Below are 20,284 nucleotides of genomic sequence, written 5' to 3' on the forward strand. Positions count from 1 at the left end.
CATGCCATCTGCAAATAATGACAGTTTTACTTCCTCCTTCCCAGTTTGGATACTTTTTATGTTTTCTTCCTGTTTGATGGCTGTGGTGAGGACTTCCAGTACTATGTTGAATAAGAGTGGTGAAAGTGAACTTCCCTGTCTTGTTCCGATTTTTAATGGAAATGGTTTTAGTTTTTACCCACTGAGTATGAAGGTGGCTGTAGGTTTGACAGTCTTGATGAAAACAACCCGTGTGAAAATAGAACTGGGAGGGTGAAGGGAGAACACACACAAAAAAAAAATGTTTGAAAAAAAGAAAGAGAAAAAGAAAAGTAATGCTTAGAGAGAGAGAAAGATGTATATTGTTGTTAATACTAGTGAAAATTTAGAAAATAATAATATAAAATGTAAAACTTAGATAAGCTACTGGGAGATAACAGAAGCAGAGAAAAGATTCTGAAAGAAGGGGCAGCAAAAAATTAAGGGAGAGAATAGGAACAGGATAATAGTTGAAAATTAGAAAACAAAAATACAATAAAGAGAACAAGAGAAACTAACAATCGAACAAAAAGACAGGAAGGCAGAAGGGAGGATAACCAAGAATGAAAGAAAAGTAGAAAAAGAAAAAAGAAAAAGAAAAAGAAATTATGCGAATGGATCGAGAGGAGCAAGAGATATAGCCCAGGGAGGGAGGGATTCCGGTAAGAGATTTGTTGGAAATTATAAAGGAAAACTGTAAACTTGGTTATAATGATAAAGTCCTAATCATTAAGAGAGATATCAAGAAAGTCTTGATAGTGAAGCAAGGATAAAACAAAACAAAGCAAATAACAAAAACAAAATTATTTTCTAAAAAAGAGAAAAAATTAGTTAGAAAATGTTTTAAAAAATTTTAAAAAATTATTTTAAAATTTAAAAAAAGAGAAAAAACAAATTTTCTCCTCTTTCACTTCTTCCTAAGGAAAAAAGAGAAAAAGTAAATAAACACACAAACAAAAAACAATGAAAAAACCCAAAACAAAAAAAGCAAAACCAAAATGAAAACCAAACAAAACAAAAAACAGAAGAAAAAAAGGCAGTCAATCAGGTGAGTATCCTCTGCACAACTTATGTTGTCTGAGGGTCACTGTTTTGTGTGCTGGTTTAGTACTCCTGGGAGGTACTTGTGTATCAGCCAATGTGAGGAATCGTCTAGGTTTGGCTCTGGTGTCCTTAGATAGATGGTTGATCTGAGGTTCTTTGTGGACCACCTCGTCTTGTCAACTATTTTGCAAATTTGTAGTTTCCTCCAGAGTCTTCTGTAGAGTCTTTAGGGTGCAGGGTGGCTAGTGTAGCTCGGGGTATCACTTCCCTTAGAGGTTTCACTGTCAGGCACTCACTCTTTGGGAGTTAGTCTCTGCTCCACCACCAGCTCTTCAGTCCCTACTTTGTCCTCTGATTCTAGTTCCCCATGCTCTGTCTTGCTGCAGCTTCAGATTGATTTTAGCCTGTTGCCTTTTCTGTATGGGCCGTTTCAGCAGCCTGGGCTCAATGGGTTTGATTAAGAAAACATTCTGGTGAGTCCTTTACCTGCCCAGCCCCCAGCAGTTGTTTTCAGCATTTCCTCCAGTTCCCAAACAACAGTCCCTGAGAGTCTTATTTTTGTACAGTCCTCCTGTGAGCTGCTCTCCCTTCTCCCTCAGGACTGTGCCCTGTGGGGTTGTCTGGGGCCTCAGTGAGCTGGACCCGCCCATTTTCTCTTGGCGGTGGTGCTCCTGGCTGCAGGAGAGGCAGGAGGGCTGTGCTCCTCCATGCTCAGCTCTGGTTGTCTGGTGTCACCAGGCTGGCCCCTCAGACCGTCTACTGTGCAGACCCCCAATCCCAGCCTCTGCTGGTCTTTCCATGCAGTGCATGCTGAGAAGGTGGGATCCAGTTCCAAGATCAAACTCACAAACTCACAAAGCAACACACAGGCAGAAAGTCTACCTGCAAGGTCCTGCCTCCCGTTCACCAAGGCCCCCAGCTGGAGGAGACCTAAAGTCAGCTCCATGCAGCTCACCGCACCACTGGTCTCAGCAAAGCTGGCTGGCTTCACGCTCCACCATGGCGCCCCTCAGGGTTGGTCTCTGATCCCAGCCTCTCTGCACTGGGAGCTCAGGCCAGGAGGACACCCTCAGGGCTGGTCACAGATCCCAGCTTCTGGGCACCAGGAGCTCCTCCCCTCCCCCATACCACACAGATTCAGTGCTTTCTGGCGCTCAACACAATGCTCCACATGTTTACCAAATGCTCCCGTGTGCTGCTGCTCAGTGCAGTCCTCTGCTCTCTTACCACTTGGGTGCCACAGACCTTGGGACAGCCTTCCCTATGGTCAGCACCCCAAGCATTAGGCGTTGGCTGTAGCCTCCACTAGAAGTTTTGTTTCGCTAGGAAGGCGCCGTCTGCCATTAGAGGCTTTGTTTCTTAGGAAGAAGCTGTCCCCTCTTCGAGGACTCAGCAATTCCCAGGGTTCCTTTGCTCTGTGGGTGGGGCACTCTTTTCCATCTCATCGCTCTGGGTGTGAGATTCCCCACTTTTGGATGCCAGTCTGCACTCCCAAGGGGAGGGAGAGTTGCAGCCTCCAAGCCTCCGGGCTTGGAGCCCAGCACAGGCTTCAGGGGGGACACTCCCTTCCTATACTCCCCCTCCCTCACCAGACTCCATAATGTTTCTTCAGTGCTCCCCACTTGAACTCCGTGCACTCAGGTATGTCTCTCTGGTTTTTGCAATCTAGCTACATAGGATTTTAGGAGTAAATCAAGTCCACGGCTGGGAGCGGGGGCACTCTGCTGCTTCTCACACTGCCACCATCTTCTCTCCCTTTGTTTTTTTTTAAGTGAGGTTTGCCTCCACCTATTTTTGTGCCTGCTGTGATCACCCATTGGTTATGCTGTTTGTGAAGCTTGCTAGTTACTGCTCTGATGTCTGAAGCTGGCCATTTGGTTTGCCCATCCTGTGCCTCCCAGGAGGTTCTCTGGTGCAAGCTAATGCCAGGAACTGTTCCCACCTGGCTCAGCCTGTTCAAAGTGTTACATGGCCGAGCTGCTAGTAGTCTGGCAATGGGGTCTCTGGAGCCAGCTCCACCTGGACTGGCATGGTCCAAATATCCAACTCCGTCATGCCATCAAACTGAGAAATGCTGACCCAAGTTTTCAGCCAGAACCATCTCTTTTGCCTTGGAGCACAGCAGGGTGGGGCAAACTGTGTAGTTCAGTAGATGGGAATAAGAGCACCACTGGTGTGCTTGAGGTGGGCAAGACTAATCCTGTAGCTCTGGGGAAGCTGGACAAACAAATGAAGGGTGATTTAGTGAGCAGGCTACCACGGTGGGCAACTGTGACTCGATCAACCTGGGGACCATTTGAAATTCTGCATTTCGTATTCCACCAACTTGGATCCCTTATTGTTTAAAGCTTGTTTCTAGGACTTTCCTTGATTCCCCAAGAGCCTCTTGCCTGCACGGTGCACAGGCAAGGTACAGTCCCATGGCCAGAGAACATCCTCTGGCAGAAAGTCTCAGATGTGTGAGGGAGTCCTCAGTGCGGTTGGGAACTTCCCCTCAAAACTGCAGATGACCTTTGGAGTGGGCTGAGGGGTATATTCAGGGATCCAGCAATGGTTCCTGCTGCTGCACATGCCAGAATTCCCCAAATGCTCAGTTATGATCAGAAAAATTAGTTGTGTTTACCAAATGTATATGCAAATATTCTTTCCCTCTTATGCTCTAACTAAATCATGATCCATATTTGTGTCTTTTCTCAGATATAAACTTTAACCCAATTATTCATTTATACATCTTTTAATCTGCACAATAATCTTCCTGTTTCCATTCTTCAAACACTTGCTTTGAACCCAATTATCTCAATGCTCTCCTCTCTCTTATGCACTGTCAAGACAATTTACTTCAAATGAGCAAAGAGCTTCAGCTCATGGCCTTTGCCTTTGAACCTCAGAAAAGTAAACCAGAATATCTTTCTCAACCACAGAGCTATATCAAGAGTTCTTTTTCAGAAGTTTAATAAATGTTTAATTATTTCAGATTTACATCATTATCTTCTGCATCTTCTATTAACATATGTAAAAATAAATGTGTTCCTTTATAGATTAACCTGTTACTTATCAGCAAATATGAGGGTGAGAAATTTTATTACAGCAAATTCCATTGTTTTTATATTTAAATCACAATTGCTACTTTGTGAATGAGCTTGTAGTAAAGTCCATTCAGAACTAGAAAAATAAAATCAAACATGTACTTATGTGTGTGAACTATCATTTAGCAACTTATTTTATTTTTCATATTAGATATGTTCTATTGACTTTTATTTCCCCACCACTCATCTTCTTATAACCCAGGATGGTTTATTAACCATAGATTTTGAAGACTGCACCACTGCATCAATTCTCAAAAGATTTTCCCACCTGACAGTGATTTTTTTCAATGAAATGATCATATCTAAGAATATTGGGGTAAAAATATCTGTGTTAGGGTTTTGCAGACATAATTGTTCAGCTTCTGACATAACCAAAGGGCTACATTTTCTTAAAGGTTGGAGGAATAGTCTTAAGGCCATGGATGGGAGTATACTATAGGATCTCTTGTGTGACTCATATTTACAATGAACCTGTTTTTATATCACTGGCAATAAAAATAATGTAATCCATAATGAGGTCTCAGAGAGACTCCACTGATTTTTGTGGCAGGACTCAATCTCCTTTGAATATTTAAGAAGAAACTTAAGCACTATACAGTGAGCCCAGCATCTGTTACAGAAGGGAGCTCATGAAGAGCAGAGGGATATTTTATGTAAAAAACATAAAACCAGAGAAGGATGACCTTATAGAGAAGGAGGGCAAAGAGAAATAACAACACAAAAACTTAATGCAGCAAATATTGATCCATTACATACTTCCTGATTATTGCACTAGACTCCAAGTGTCTTCCTCCCCAAAGGAAGGAACCACAAAAATAATTTATGTGCCTATTGAAAGTGATCTTCCAAGCATGAGTGGCTGAAGAATTATCATTTCTTTTCCCTTCCTCATCACAGGGCTCCCAGGGGTCATACAAATATCCATCATCTTCTTATCCTAAGCCCTAAGCCAAGGTTGAGATATGAGCCTATTAAAATGCAGTTAAAAAAAAGAATTTTATTTTACCAGTGATTTCATTTATGAATTGGTGACTGCCTTTTAAAGCCTTCAGGGGAAGACAAAGAGACCTTCAAATCTTTTTTTTGAAAGTTAAAGCTTTCATCTAAGGATTCCAGATGGGCTGTATTTTAAGTATTAAAGTACAAATGCTTTAATCACCAATGGACAAAAGGAATTTTACCCAGTTTTTTTCCACAATTGCCATCCAGTAATTCTTCAATCCTGACCAAATTGAGCATCAGTTTAAATTAGATTTACTCTTGGGACTCTTGACAATAGTAGTCAACAAAAAATATTAGGGAGTTTCGGATATAGGTCTATTAGATGACAGTTAAAGCTGTTAGCCTTCTTGAGCTAATTTTCAGTTAATTTGACCCCTTGTAGACAGTTGTAGTTGACTGCTGTAAACAAAGAAGTCTGCTTGAACATCCAAGCTGAAATCTGATACTGGTTGTTTAAGCCCTGGTGATGGTTAAATTTCACTTTCATTTTTAGGTGGCTTCAGCTGTTCCTGTGAATAAGTGACTTCAAAATCACTTCCTATATAACTACTTAAGTCCTCCTAGAAGTCCTAACATTTGCCAGAGAAAAACCTAGCTGTACCTTTTTCAGAAAAGTGAGCAGAGTTCCTGGGTAGTGACTGGTTTTTCCTTTTCATGTGAAGTCTCACAAAATTTTTTTATGACTAGGTGCTCTCAGTCTGGTGCAGAGTAAACTGGGCTTTTCACCTAGAATGTGCCTGAAATTTGCTATCAAATGTCTGAGATTATCCATAACCTTTGATAAAGTATTTTTACTTCCAGGAAATTATTCTGAATTAAAAATCAGAGATTTGCACAAAGATTTATGAACAAACGTATTTGCTGCAACATAGGAGATGGGCAAAACAAAAAGCAAGTTTGTTTTGGCCATTCCTTTTTAATCCTCCCGATATACCAGACCACCTTTCTCTACCTTGAAGACCTCTTCAGTGTCACTCCCTGGCAGGCATTTGCCTGAAAGCTATGCCCTCCACAGGTCCTTTCTCCATCAAAATCCATCTGTACATCAACATAAGAAACACTCAAATCTGTAAAGAATTTTTGTGAATTTATTTGAGCCAAACTGTCAACAATTGCCAGGAAGAAAAACCTCAACACATTTTTATAATGTTCCAGAGAATGGAAATTTTTCACCTTATTTTATACATAACAGTCAAAAGAGAGGATGTAAGTGGGTTACATTAAATTAATTGGTGACAGATTAGGGAGGTGGGAGAAAGTAAATTGGGGAAACCTCTGAGATTGGATAAAAACTAAAATGATACATCTTTCATAGATGAGTGTAAGATGTAAATAGTCAACATGTTATGATAAAAATGACAATGAGAGTATTTGTAGTCTCAGTTCTGGTACATTCACTGTGCCTTAAGGGGTCCAGAAAAAGGGAAGTTATCCTGACATTCCAAAGGAATGTTATCATAGATGCAAAAAGGTAATAGGCAGGCTTGGTTAATGTAAAGATTGAGTTTTGTCAAGGAAGATTCTAGCCTAGGACATGACTACCTACTAGAAACTGATTTTAATTAAAAAGTTTTTATTTCAGACCATCATTTATGGTTACTATAGGTCTCTGAATTTTCAAGGCCATCACACAGTCCTTTCATGAGCTTGTCAGGTTAGCATGTGACCTCTTTTTGTCCACATGTATGCCCCCCCCAAACCATTAGGTTCATGTTCTTCAGTCTGCCAAGCTAAAAAATCAGACACATTTTTTATACTGGGGGTTAATAATGAGTAATGTAACCCACTACTATATAATATCTTATATTTTAACAAGAGATTTTCTTTAAGAATGCTTTCAACCAAAAATTAGATTATAATAGGAATTTTAGGTCTACATAACCCAGTAGTTGCTTTTATTGCTTAAATTCACTTTTTAAAATATTTTTTCAGGTGTGTGCATGTGTGTGTACATATCTTTGTTTATCCTTTATGTATCCATATTGCCACCATGCAGAAACAACATTTTAAAAATTCTATTGTGTTTCTCCCCAGTCACAGTAATGTTATCTGGGAAATTGAGGCATCCCTTTTACCACTCATTGCTGAGGTTAGAGTCCTTAAGATATCTCAAGAAAAAGTTTTGTGAGACTCACACAGGAGGATTAGTAACTTTTATTTGTGTGGAAATACATCCCTGGGTTTCCAAAGTCCCATTTCCCTGAATACAGTCCTGGAAGAAGCATAGCTGGGGTTTCAGTAGAGCTAAAAGCAAAGCCAGTGTTCAAAGTTTCCATTTCGTGTTGCAGCAGGGATCAGTATAACATCACACTAGTTGCAGTCCATTAGTTCATTGTGTGGGGGGCTCCATATGGCTATGGGCCATGTAGGGGAATGCAGGGGAGCCAAGAGAACATGCCCCAAGCAACAAGAGTCCCAAGGGCAGCCAAGAGGAACAAAGAACAAGCAAGAGCAAAGGATTGCTCCCCTCTGACAGCCTGAAGCAATTGCAAGAAGATGGAGACCTTCATTTATTTCTCCTTTGTGGAATACAAAGAGGTTCCTTTTTTCTCTGTGTGAGGGAAATTACACCATTATAATTAACCTAGTTATTAATATCAGGAAAGGAACAAAGGGAAAGCAAAATATTATAGATATGTCATTAGGAAGCTACAGCTTTACACTCCCCAGGGGTCCAACAGAGGGAAGATAGATACATGCCCAGTAAAGTTGGGATGACATCAGGAAGATACTTGCCTGTCAATCACACCTTGGAACAGGCCATTGGCCAGAACAGGCATGCCATTGCAAGGGTGCAAAATTTGGGATATTTAATGCCCTTTTAGAAAATCTGGGAAATAAGAAATTTAAAGATGTAATGAATCACAAATGGTGAAAAGAGCCATGATTTACTAGTTAAAAGTTGGCACACTTTAATAATGTAACAAAGTTTACAGGTTATAAGACTCTTTCATTGACCTTTTTAAAGGCTGAAGGTATGTTCAGGGTTCCCCTTTCTGAAAGGATTGAGGCTTAACTAGAGAAGTCCTCAGATCATGGTCTAAGGACTTCAAACAGGTTCATCACTGGCATTGTTCCCTCTGCACTGGTTCCCAGCAAGCAGCCGAGCTGTGAATTTTTCAATGTCTCTCAAGAACACCCACTCAATTACATTTACATACAGCACATTTGATATTTCTTTCCTTTGTAGAAACAAAAAACTATTAGTTCTTAGTCTGAACCACACAGCAGCAAAAGTAAGGAAGGAAAAATAGATGAATTTGAACCATTTTCATTAAGCATTACTTCTGTCAGATTTCAAGCTTCTTCCTGATTTAATTCACCTCAATCCTTTATAACACTGCACCTTGATTTTCACTTTGTGGTTTCAGCCAACCAACACTCCCAGCACTCATTTGAAGTATATGACATCTTGAACTTCTTGAGATCAGGACTACATTTTATTCATTGTTGTTTTAATTATGCTTGACATACAATAAGCCCCAATAAATGTTATGAAATAAGGGAGAAAAAAACTGGATCTAGACATATAGAATAAGTAAACATGTGCATCAATCAATGAATTTTTGAAACAGCATTCTTGCTCATGTATCATATATTGGATTACTTTTGAAATTCACCAAAAGAATGCCAAAAACATCAGAGACTACAATTGATATTTGTAGGACAAAGACCAATAGTACCAATGACAAAGTGGAATTTAGACCTCAAACCTCTTTATTCTCACCCTTATTTTCTTAATAGTTTTGTCCTATCTATAAAATAATATTACATGGTCCCACTAACACTTTCTTTTTTTATTAAGACTTTATTTTTTTAGAGGAGTTTTAGGTTCATAGCAAAATTGAGGGGAAGATACAGAGATCCCCCATAAACACCTTGCCTCCACACATGCACAGCCTCTGCTATTATTGACCTTCCCCACCATATGGTACAGTTGTAATAATTGATGAACCTACATTGACACATCATAATTACCCAAAATCCGTAGTTTACATTATGCTTCAGTCTTGGTCTTGTACATTGTATGGGTTTAGATAAATGTATAATGACATAATCTATCATTCTGGTATTATGATAACCCCTTCTCATTGTTCCCTGCATGGCAACCACTGATCTTTTTATTATCTCCACAGTTTGTCTTTTCTAGAATGTCCTTCCTATATTTGAAATCATATAACATGTAGTCTTTTCAGATTGCTTTCTTTCACTTAGTAATATGTATTTAATTTTCCTCCCTGTCTTTTCATGACTTGATAATTCACTTATTTTAACACTGAATAATATTTCATCGTCTCAATGTACCAAGGTTTATTTATTCATTCACTTCCTGAAGGACATCTTGGTTGCTTCCTTGTTTTGGCAATTATGAATAAAGCTGCTATAAACATTCATGTGAAGGTTTTTGTGTGGCCATAATTTTTAAACTCCTTTGGGTAAATACCAAGAAGCATGATTTCTAAACTATATAATATTGTTTGTTTTATAAGAAACTACCAGACGTCTTCCAAAGTGGCTGTACCATTTTGCATTTCCACCAGCAATGACTGTGAGTTCCTATTGATCAAAATCCTTATCAGCATTTATTGCTGTCCATGTTTGAGAATTTGGCTATTCAAATAGGTGTGCAGTAGTATCTTATTGTTGTTTAACCTGCATTTCTTAAATGATATATGGTGTGCAGCATTTTTTCACATCCTTATTTGTTATCTGTAGATTTTCTTTGGTGAGATGTCTATTAAGGTCTTTGGTCAATTTTTAATTGGGTTGTTTCTTTTCTTATTATTGAGTATGAAAACTTCTTTGTATATGTTGAACAACAGTTCTTTATTAGATGTGCCTTTTGAAAATAGTTTTCCACTAGTCTGTGGCTTGTCTTCTCATTCATTTAACATTTTCTTTAGCAGAACAGAAGCTTTTAATTTTAATAAAGTTCAGCTTTTCTATTATTTCGTTCATGGATTGTGCCCTTGGTGTTGTAAATAAAAAAATATCACCATACTCAAGATCATCTAGGGTTTCTTCTAGGAGTTATAGTTTTGTGTTTTACATTTAGGTTTGTCATCCATTTGAGTCAATTTTTGAAATGGGTATAATGTCTATGTCTAGATTTATTGTTTTGAATGTGGATGTGGTTCCAGAATCATTTGTTGAAAATACAATGCTCCATTTTATTACCTTTGTTTCTTTATCAAAGATCACTTGACTACATTGTCTATTTCTGGGCTCTTTATTCTGTTACATTGATCTATCTGTCTATTCTTTGCCAATACCACACTATTGATTACTGTCACTTTAAAGTAAGCTTTGAAGTCAGTTAGTGTCAGTCCTCCAACTTTTCTTTTTTTCTTCAATATTGTATTGGCTATTCTGTCTTTTGCCTTTCCATATAAAGTTTAGAATTAGTTTGTCAATATTTACAAAACAACTTTCTGGGATTTTGACTAAGATTGACTCTATAGATCAAATTTAGAAGAACTGATATCTTGACCAAGTTGAGTCTTCCTACCCAGGAACATGGAATATCTCATGTATTTAGTCCTTTGATTTCATTTCATTTATCCACACCTTTTAGTTGCAAAAATAAAAATATAAAACCAAATGTGATATATAAATTTGAAATATCTCTCCACAACATACTTTTTCTTTTCAAAGGGGAAAATGGTACCTTTACAGTGTCAGGCATCACCTTAATCAAGTGATTAGAGTTAATATCACCAGAAGCGAGACACAGCAACAACATGTACTCCCTGATATGATGCACTGAAATGGACACAATATCACTATTGTGATATTCTTGCCAAAAAATGCATAGCCTGAATTTGATCATGAGGAAATGCAGACAAACTCAAATGTGGAACATTTTGTAAAATAACTAACTGGCATTCTCCAAAAGTATCAAGGTGATGAAAGATAAAGAAAAACTGAGACATTTTCCCAGGTTGAAGGAGACTAAGAAGTTAGGAAAACTAAGTGCAATGTGTAGTCCTGGATTGGATCCTGGCTCATAAAAAATGATATTAGTGAAACTATTGGAAAAATTTTAATAAGGCCTATAGATTAGTTAGTAGTATCCTGTGTTAATTTCCTGGCTTTGATCATTATGCTAAGATTATATAAAATATTAACATTTGGAGAAGCTGGGTGAAAGGTACATTGAAATTATTCACACTATTTCACAACTTTTTATGTGAATATAGAATTATTTCAAATAAACAGTAAAAATATTTTAAATTTAAAAAAATCTAAAGATCTACATATTAGATTTCAGTGTACCTATATGAACATTTGATGCATTTCTGAGAAAAATGAAATAAAGATGGCCAAATTGCTTGCATTTACTTTAGATTAGTGGGTAACATGAGCATCTTGACATTTTAATTAAAGAGAGAACAAGACACAGAGAAGCATAAAGGCAGATAATAAAAGATATCTTAAATTCGTATGTCTTCGCTGACAAAGCAATTAAAAGGAAATGGAGGCTTCTTCTTTGCCGGAGCCTGCCGGCAGTCGAACGGGAACCTAATTGAGGGGGTGAGGATTGGAAAAGAAAGACAAGAGACAGGATGGGATCGGGAGGGCTGCAGCTCATTCCTGTTGCCAGCTGCCAGCCCCGAGTTTATTTTCTCCGCTCAATATATACAGGCACTGTTGATTGTGCTGAATAGCACCCTGCCCCACATTTCTTCCCTTAGCCCGATACTAAGTAATTCCTCCAAGGCCCTACGAATGCCTTTTCAGAGTAAACACCCTGCCTCCTGCAGGAGCTCAGGCCTTGGAAAGTATCCTTATCTCGGCTTCTAATGGGAACTTTTGGGGAGGATAGAGTCCTTGGCTTGGTATGTGGCTTAACTATCCTTTAACCCTTCAGGCCGGGGCCAGCTTCCTAATTAGCCTTTCTAGAATTTAGTGTTGCTTTGGTGCCTCAAGGACTGGGTCAGGGAGCAGGAGGGCACCTCTGCAGCTCACCCAGGCAGCTCCTCTGTGCCTGGGGCCACTAACTCATCCACATCTCCCTGGGGAAGCATTTTCCACTGATACCGTTGCATGGGTCTCTGCAAATTGATAGCTGGGACACTGAATGCAAACCGTTCCCTGTCCCTCGGATGGAGGGGGAGCGGGGGGAGCAGGGCGAGTGCTAGCACCGCTGCCCACCACTCGGGTCAATGCCTCAGAGATTTCTCTCTTGATGGCACTAGGGCAAGCGGGCCTCCCGGGTCTTTCTCCCTGGGCAGCACCTCGCCCGGCGGGTCCTCCCGGGGGGAGTCCCGCCGGCTCCCCACACTTCTTAAAGCAACGCCATGCCTCTGTCACAGCCATGTCTGTGCTACTAGAGTCAAAGGCAGGCTTTTCTCTGATTGGTTGGGTCAGGCTGCTAATGAGACAAAGGTCATGGATTGGATCCATTCTCAGGGCCTATGAGTGTCACTCTGTCTCTTGGCATTTCACTCATCACAAGGGAGCCTAGTGTGAAAACTGGACTGCACTGGCACAAGGCCAGCTCTAATGCAGGGAAATAATTAAAACACACACCCCTCCTGAAGTCACCTTTGAAAATAATAGACAAACTTGAATAGAATCTCTGTCACCTAACTAGACTTCTAAAATAACTGTACCAGGAAGTGTTCTTTATTGGATTCACTTTCCCCTGTTGAATTTATAATTAGGAGGCATGGTAGGGTGACATTGATTGGCCTCTGATGCCATCCACAGACACAGAAATTCTTGAGAACCATGTTACCTCTTCAGCAGAAGGGCATGTTAGCTTTGAAGGCATGTGCTCTGATTTAACATCACATAGGCAGACACCAAAGTACATTAAGAATGAGGTTCTCACCTTGCTCGTGACAGTCAGACATCCTTCGATATTCATGGTCCAAAAATTATTGAGAAAGGGCTTCTTTCAAAGTGATTTCCCCCTTGAGTCACTTGTGTTTACTAGGAGAGCATCGCTGATGTACTGAGGCTTTTCCTGATGAGATGTGACCAACCATGAGACAGAACATTCTCAATTTGAAATATCAGTATGTTTTAAAGTCAAACACAGTTGAATAATTAGAATACATTTAAATGGATAATTAATTTTGCAATCATAAATAATTACAGCAATCTGAAAGTAAACTTACACGGTAATGTAAAAATTAGAGTTAGTGGGATTCAATAACTTCCATTTACAGTCAAAAGAATTAAATCTATACTATGTTAAAAGTTATCCCCTTGAGATTCTTTAAATGTGAGGATTTGTAAGCATAAAACAGCAGGGTGACAGAGAAGTGCCTCTTAGTAACAATGTGGCCCTACCCCTCTGCTTTCTCCATTGAACTGTGTATTTTCATGTCCTTCCAGAACTTACTGGACAAGATTAGATTTGGAAACAGGCAAATAAACAAATAAAAAATTCATATCGCTTCTCCTGATATCAATGTATGTAGTAGATCTCAGGAAAATGATCTGTTGCACTAGGTTGACACTTGTCAGAAGCTCCTCATGGTAACAGGAAATAAAAACTAAAAACCTATTTCCTATCTAAAATTTGTGAAACCAACTCCCAGCTGTGCTGTGTAAAGCCAAGGGCAGCTACAGAAATCAAGGTTAGAATAACTGACCACTGTAGAATAGAAGGGATGTAAAATCCCTCAAGATTCCAGACCACTGAGTTGTACATATTCTTAAACCTAGGCCTATAAGACAAAGATGCCAGCCCATATTATACTAAAGTGGTTGTGTCATTTGTAGATGAAGCAATTCACATTCAACCACTCCATCTTGATCTACATTTCCCCAAGGACAGCCTTGACTAAACATCTGTGTTCCTTCTAATAGATCTTTACTGCCCAAAGAACAGACTAATTTTACATTTTTATCACCTAGTTCCTTTACCAACTATACTAAATATAAGGAACAAATAGTTCAAATTATATTCCTCTCTTGGAATAGTTATAAAAATTTATCTTATTACACATATACATTTTGCAAAGAAAGGTGGGAGAAAAATTACCTGTTAACCAATTGGTCTTTGAAATAAAATAAAACACTGCTGTCTCTGAGAAAAGCATTGAGTATGTTGAAGAAAAATTAATACTCGCACTTGTTAAAGAAAAGTAAGGCAGACTTTATTCAGTGTCACTGCAGTAGGTATAGGGACTGCTGCAATGGGGTTTTGCAGTAGGAGAGAGTGATCGGGCTCAAGTCAGAATACAAGGAAAAGTAGGCATTTCATAGCCAATAAGGGCGGGTGAGGGAATCAGTAGATGAAAAACTACTAAAAGAATAGGATAGTTCTTGCTAAACTGACCTAAGAGGATTCTTGCTAAAGGAAGGTCTGGATGATCAGATATTACTTGGGGGTGGGGGTGGTGGAGGGGGAAGAACTCAATCAGATATCAAGGGTGATCAGATATTGAAGATGGGAGATTCTGCCTAAAACAACTTAGCAGGATTCTTTCTAAAATTGGGCAGTGCAAATACAAACACAGACACCCCAAAGTTGAAACCTACTTGGGAAGAGGATTCTGAAGAGCCAGATTACAGGCTGGTCATGGAAAGACTCTTTGTCAAATATAAAGGAAAGTTACTTCCTAGTGATGACTCAGTCTCCCTGTACTGCAGGCTGACCCACAAGGGCACCTGTGCAATCATGTCAATTGTTTGAATGTAAGAAAAGCAGTGAGGATCCCCATTCAGGGACTAAATGAGACCCCTGAAAAATTCACTTGACCTCTTTTTTGCCCAGCCTTGTACTTGGAAGTCACAAAGAATTTCTTTTCACAGGTTATTCAGCACATTTGCACACATTATCTCATTTAAAGTAAAGAGTATGATTATTGTTTTACAGATAGTAATGTTGAGACTCAGTAACCAAGGTGACCTTGAGACACAGCTAGGGACTACAAAATTGTGCATTCACTCCTTTGTGTCCCAGATGAGTTTGTTTCTGACCAGAATCCTCATAACCACAGGCATGCATGCTGGCATCTTAGATCACCTCTTTTTTTCTCTCAAAATCCATAACATGGACATTTTCTTAAAGAGCCCCAAATCAATCATAGTAAAGTAGAACCTAAAACTGAATGCACAGTATCCTTTACTTTCTCTATTATCATCTTAATAATATAATGGCGATAGGAGATAGGAGTGATTTTACAACCCTACTCCTAACCAAGGGAACCAACCAGCTAAGAACTCACAAAGACATAATACATATATACATAACAGAGCTTTCTGAGAACTCAGCCTCCAGTGAGGAAGAAAGCTGACCGTTGGCACCTAAAGAATATAAGAACACTGCTGCCATAAACCTCCTTCCAACTACTAGCACCAGTTCCTGCATAAGAAAATATATAAATGTGAACAAGCCTTCTCAGAACCTCCCACACTTCCTCAGTGAAGCACTAACCACACACCCCATTATTATGCTATTATATATTTAAACCTTCATCCCTGGCTGTTTGGGAAGCTACTCCTTATAAAATGCTGCTGTGCACATAAGTAATAAAATTTTCTCCTGTTAATCTGAAGAAAATTTCAGATTGCCAATTAATTCTCAGTTCCTGAGCACCACCACATGGACCTCAGTTGGTAGAGGAAAAGTTTTCTTGCCAGACCTCCAACATCACCAAGCCACTGAACTGGCCATGCTATCCATCACCTCCAAGTTTCCTGTTCTGATAGAAAAGTAACCCAAGTTAGTTTAAACCACTATTGATTGTTATTTTATGCTTTTAAAACAAAAAGGAAACCTATTAATTCACCATGCATATTTTTGTGACCCAGGGCACAAGATAACTCTACCCTCCACCCCACCACCCTGCCATGCTCAGTGTAACAAAGATGACATAGTTCTGACTTGGACCCCAGTAGAATCACAAAAGAAAGTGCAGCAACATTTAATCAGATCTAAGTTTCAAATTCTACATATCCCGCTCTATAAACTAATGCAAATCAGCTTCTCACAGTTTTTCTTTGAAAAATCCATAGTAACTCTGGATTCATGTAGTAAAATGAATAATAGGTTTTTGAAAACACTGCCACATTTTTCAAAAACTACATCTGATTATTCCTATTATGAAAGTAAATGTTCAGGTATGGGGGAAAACAACTATGTGTTTTAATAATTAAATGATACTCTCTTCCTCAAAGTATGTTGGGGGAAGTTTGGATCTAAGAGATGGTAAAGGGTAGATGGACAAATTAGAGGGAGTTCTTGGCTGAATGTTTGTTTCTTCCAGAGTTAGCAGGAGAGGAGGATAAGATGGAAGTGAGCTGAACTCTCAGTAAGTAGGCTGAAAGAAGCAGGATGAAAAGATGTGAGCCAGTGAGCATCACACCCAGACTTGTATCTGCTTGAAAGGGTTCATGAACTTTGAGAAATTAAGTGGGAACTTGAACTACAAAGCCCAAACCTTTAAGTTAACCTGGCAGTTGGCAAGACTAAAATATTTTCACATTTTAAAACTTATATAGAAACCATGTAAATCTCACTATCTTCATCCATAAAAGAAAGGGATTGAAAAAAAGAGCATTCTAAGACTCTCTCAGCTCTGAGCTCTTATAATTTTGTAATTTGTCTTCCCAAAAGAATTCTGGCCATAACTTTTCAATTTAAATCCATATCTCTTCTTCCAGCCTGGAAAAGGAAGACCACGTGTTTGAAAAACAAATTCTCAGAATATCCCTGAAAGAATAGTTTAGTGCATTTACTTCTAGCCCAATAATAGAGACTCATAAATTAGCAGGATCATAACTTATTCTGTAATTTTTTCAAAGCGCCCACCATGTATCATATGTTGTGTTGCATTCTGGATACTGTAGGAGAGCAAAAGTTGAAACCCCAAAATGTGTCTCTTTGGCATGAGAATTATATTAGGATGATTACTTAAAAAGGTAAAGAAAAACTTTCACAAGATTTCATCAGGGGCAGACCAATATGCTAAGAAAACTTTATTCTTTTAGCAGATGAGAGAAAATTACATAAGCAAATTATTGATAGTTAGGTTATTTTTAGAACACTTACAATATAATTTTTAGCCAACTTAATCCAAGGTAAAATTCTCTCTTTTTTTGGTTGTCTCCCACTCTTTCTTTCTATATACATTTAGTTTATCCTTAATTTTCTTCCTTTCCATTCTGAAATAACCAGAAATTTTAGTTCAGACAAAATAATTTTGGTTTCCTTTAACAAAAATGAATCTTCATACCTTATATCTTTTCTTAGCCAAAAAAGCATCTTACTTTTTCACACATATAGTTGTTTCCACTGTTTTTTCTAATAGTTTTAATTACATATATTAATTAGAACTCTTAAACTAAGGAACCTTTTAATTTCTAGTGAAAACTAAGAAGTAAACAATAGTGAACTGTTAACATTCTATGGATTGGCAGATTTATAAATACCTTTTATAATTTCCAGAAACATGTTTTCTCATATAAAGGTTTCTCTTCATGGCAAAAAACATGTTTACTAATAGACTTGATTTTTTAAAAAAATTTTAATCCTCACCCAAGAATATGTGTAGGTTTTACTTGTTATTGATTTTTAGAGAGACAGGAAAGGAGAGGAATAGAGAAAGAGAGAAAGATCATTCAGTTGAATACCATACAAACCCTAATTGAGGGATCCAACCCACACCTGGGTGTGTGCCTTGACTGGGAATCAAACATGAGACCCTTTGGTGAACCAGATGATGCTCTAAACAACTGAGCCACACCTGCCAAGGCAGACCTCATTTTTTTTTTTTTTTAATTTTTCTGTAAAGAGAAGCCAAAAGAAGATAAACTTATGTTAAGTAATTAAGGTTTCCTATTTTATCTTCTTTGGACATGATATTGGTACTTAATAACTTTCCATCTTTTAACTTAACTTAGCAAAACATTAAGGTTTCTATAACCAAAAAGATTTGGAGAAAACTATTTAAGTAGACAAGCCATAAATTATAATTATTGTTTAAAAGTTTTCCTAAACTTTTATCTCACTGGCATCTGTCTAAACCATTTAATCCCAACGATTATGTTTAGATAACTAACAAAAACTTCATGACACAGTAGACAAAGGAGGGAATCATCCTAGCTAATTTTCTTGCTGACAAATTTTATACAGATAACATGAATTTATGACAAGTAAACAGGGTAGAATAAAAGTTGTATGTCTGCATTATACTCAAGTTGATGATAGACATTTATATTTTTTTAATTGAAGAGATTCATAGTTAAACAGAAAAAGTGTTGTTTTTTGTGGTTGTTTTTCCCCCCACCATGTTCTCTTATTGCTATCTTTTATTTTAAGTTTAATTATTTTCTTTCTCCTTCTCTTCAGGTTTTCTAAGTTCATAATTTTAATTAATATTTTTCTTCTTTCCTTTTTTCCTATTCTATATTTCACTTTATTTAGTATTATTATTTTTTTAATTATTATTATTTTATTTACTATTTTCTATCATTTTTTTATACTTACCCTATTTCTGGTCTCTTTTGCCTTTGCTTTCATATTTTATTATTTATTTATTTATTTATTTATTTATTTATTTATTTATTTATATTTTCTTTCCTCCTCTAATTCTTCTGGTCTTGGGCCTTCTAGTATTCTTTTTGTGTGTGTGCCTGCGTGTTTTATTTTTTTGTTTGTTTTTTAGTCTTTTAGTTGAAGCTGCTGTTTTTATTGTTGGTGTTTTATTTTTTGTGTGTTGTTTTTTATTTGGTCTGGTCATGTCTTGTTTTTTTCTGTTGACACCTAGATTCCAACAGTAGATTGGAAGAAGTTGAGGACTGACGCAGTGACAAAGAAGACAATCAGCAAATTAGAAAACAAGGTAGAAAAAAATCATTCAACTAGAAAAGAAAAAAGAATACTTAAAAAGAATGAAGGCAGTGTAAGGGAATTGTGGGACAACATGAAACAGAGCAACATCCACATCATAGGGGATTAAAGATGGAGAAGAAAGTGAGCAGGAGATAGAGAATCTGTTTGAAATAATAATGACAGAAAACTTCTCTAACTTGGTGAAAGAAAAAGTGCACACAAGTTCAGGAAGCACAGGAAGTACCAATCAAAATGAACACAAAGAGAACCACATCATAATTAAAATGACAAATCACAAAGAATTCTAAGGGCAAAAAGAAAAAGACAATAAGTTACCTACAAGGGAGCTTCCATAAGGCTGTCAGCTGATGTCTCAATATAAACAGTACAGGTTAGAAGGGAATGGTGTAAAGTATTCAAAGTAATGGAAAGCAGGTATCTGAAACCAAGACTACTCTATTCAGCAAGGCTCTGATTCAGAATTGAAGGTGAAATAAAGGCTTCTCAGAAAAAAAGAGGGGAGGGCTAAAGGAGTTTATTACCACCAACCAGCACTGCAAGAAACACTAAAGGGACTGTTGTAAGAAGAAGAAATGGAGAGAAAGAGAGGAACTTATGCGTGAGGAATAAAAATGGCAATAAATAAGTGCCTATCAATAATAATCTTAAGTGTAAATAGATTAAATGTTCTAATGAAAGTACATAGGGTAGCTGAATGGATAAGAAATATGACCCATATATATATGCTGTCTGCAAGAGACCCACCTAAGTCAAAAGACTCACACAGGATGAAAGTGAAGGAATGGAAAAAAATTTTCCATGCAAATGGAAACAAAAAATAGATTTAAAACAAGGCCATAACAAGAGAGAAGAAAGGTCAATACATAATACTTAAGGGTTTGATCCAACAAGAGGATATAATCTTGGTAAACATATATGCCCCCAATATAGGAACACCCAAATATAGAAGAATACTTCTGGGGGACTTTAAAAGAGAAATCAACAGTAATACAGTCATAGTATGGAACTTTAAAACCCCACTGACTTCACTGGATAGGTCTTCCAGACAAAAAAATCAACAAGGAAACAGTGACCCTAAATGACACACTAGATCAGATGAATTTAATTGACATTTTTTTACTTGTTTTAAAGAGAGAGGAAGGAGAGGGATAAAGAGATAGAAACATTGATGATAGAGAAACACCATTGATCAGCTGCCTCCTGCACACCCCACACTAGAGATCGAACCCAAAACTCAGGCATGTGCCCTGGTGTGGTATGGAACTGGTGACCACACAGGCCAGGTGATATTTCTGTTTTGATTAAATCAATAGGCTTC

At 37.8% G+C, this 20,284-nt stretch overlaps 1 pseudogene; it reads left to right on the forward strand.

Annotated features, from left to right (window-relative positions):
• Positions 1-3,030: 3,030 nt before the first annotated feature.
• LOC107525180 (cold shock domain-containing protein E1 pseudogene) overlaps positions 3,031-20,284 on the forward strand; it is a 93,611-nt pseudogene continuing 76,357 nt past the window's right edge.

Source organism: Miniopterus natalensis, chromosome 2 (genome assembly GCF_054644295.1).
Source record: "Miniopterus natalensis isolate mMinNat1 chromosome 2, mMinNat1.hap1, whole genome shotgun sequence".
NCBI classification, from domain to species: Eukaryota; Metazoa; Chordata; class Mammalia; order Chiroptera; family Miniopteridae; genus Miniopterus; species Miniopterus natalensis.